Source organism: Theobroma umbraticum, unplaced genomic scaffold, assembly GCF_002168275.2.
Source record: "Theobroma umbraticum cultivar Fairchild unplaced genomic scaffold, ASM216827v3 scaffold_4.1, whole genome shotgun sequence".
In the NCBI taxonomy this organism is placed as follows: domain Eukaryota; kingdom Viridiplantae; phylum Streptophyta; class Magnoliopsida; order Malvales; family Malvaceae; genus Theobroma; species Theobroma umbraticum.
The window spans coordinates 5,958,359-5,960,283 of record NW_018397258.1 but is presented as its reverse complement, the minus strand read 5'-3'; the positions used below and the strand labels follow the sequence as shown (position 1 = coordinate 5,960,283).

At 34.8% G+C, this 1,925-nt stretch overlaps 1 non-coding gene across 1 annotated transcript; it reads right to left on the bottom strand.

Annotated features, from left to right (window-relative positions):
* Positions 1-209: 209 nt before the first annotated feature.
* Positions 210-281, bottom strand: TRNAP-UGG (transfer RNA proline (anticodon UGG)). Its single transcript has one exon. It is a non-coding gene; the product is annotated as a tRNA-Pro (tRNA).
* Between the last annotated feature and the right edge of the window lie 1,644 nt (positions 282-1,925).

Sequence of the window (1,925 nt, the reverse complement as noted above, 5' to 3'; positions counted from 1 at the left end):
TTATTTTTTCCATTTTTGAGCCTTTTGGACTTCTCTATTGTTTTTTTACAGAAGCAAAAACAAAATATTGCAAATGAGATTTTGACTTATTTCATTCCTACTTCCCAGTGGCATATTGAAAGACGAAGATGCCCAGGCTTCGTACGCGTGTATTGCTTTGTCTAGAATTATGCTCAAAAGCCATAAAAAAAATTTAACCCAGAAATGTTGGGGCGTTCCGAGAATCGAACTCGGGACCTCTCGCACCCAAAGCGAGAATCATACCACTAGACCAAACGCCCGACCCGTTTCTTAATGCACTAAAGATATTACCTCGTTTTTTGTTGAATTGATTCCCTTCCCCAAAATGGGAACAATCCAAGGGGCACATTCTTTTATATTGTTAGGGTTTAGGATTTTATTCTCAAAAAATACTTCTCGCATAATTATAACTTATAAGACTTGACTTATTTAATCTTACTATAAATTTATCTCTTTGCTGTTTAATATTTATAGAATCGTAAGGGACATAGAAATAGAAAGATTAAAAATAAAATATGAAAATTCTAGTATGTAAAAATTTCTATGCAAATTTTAAAAGAGGATATAAAGTTAATAAAATTGAGAAATAATTGTCTCTGATTGCATAATCGAAGTCCAATGGGCTTTTTCCATGCAAATGAAAAGGAAAATGTAATTAATAGAATAATGGATTCTTGGATGGGAGACCTTAGTTGGAAGAAGTTCTTCTTAGGTTGGGCTGCTGAAAACAAAATATAGTTCCTCCAAAGTCATCCCAATTATTGTTCTATGATCAGGAGCAAGGATTACTCGTCTGAGATTCAAAGTCAAAGGTAATGACAAAACCCTACCTTCTGCCTTTTGTTGCTCTTAATATATTAAGATGAAAAGCCTAATGCCTGATCAACAAACAGTTCTCATTCTTTTTAATTGAATAATACCTGATTCATGGTCGCCGGCATTAGGTGCAATCATGTTATTAATTCCTCAGCAAAACTCCAGGTTTTTTTTTTAACAGGAAATTAGGTATTCTATCAATGATCACTACTAATTTACAATCATCAATGCGCCTTGCTTTTTATCTAATTTTGATTTGTTTTCCTAAGATGTATATATCATTAATTTGATTTGTTATTATGTACTTTAGTATCAGGTATTTTTACATATACATATTCATCTTTTATACTAGTTCTCTTTTGATTGGATTGGATTGCCATGTTTTAATTTGTCTATAGCTTGATGCATGTAACATGTGCTAGCTCGCTTCAATATCTTCCTTAATTAGGTTTGATGGTTGATGACACACTTAATTTCAACTTGAGATTGCATTGTTTTTCTATCTCGAGAAACTTGAGAAAGTTATGCAGTCATCAGAATTACTTGAGAGAAAAATGAAATTTGAGACCCCAGCATTTCTTTTTCCCTTTGAATACCATCTTAAGAGTTGTTAAGTTTGATTAAGTTGGAATAAAATTTTAGAAGTTTTTGATTACACACTGATTAATTTAATTTCTTCAGCAGCCATTATTAATTTATTGTGATGAACATGAAGTAGTCTATATATCCTGCAGGTTCCAGAGCGCGTGACGAAATGGCAGCCAGGGAGTGGAGTGATCTTCCTTGTGAACTTTTACAATCGATTGCTGAGCGTCTAGGTTTAATTGAGTTTCTCAGCTTCCGTGGTGTCTGCAAGGATTGGAATTCTGCTTCATCCGCGGCTTCAGCTGAGATTGAAGCCTTACCAAGTCACGAACCTTGGTTTCTATTATACGGTGAAAATTCTGAATGCGTGTTGATTGCTGAATCAGGCAGGAAATACACCATCACCATCCCAGAATTGAATGGAGCAACCTGCCTTGCATCAAAACAAGGGTGGCTTCTTCTATTCGGCGAAGGCTCAATGTTCTTCTTCTGCCCTTTCTCTC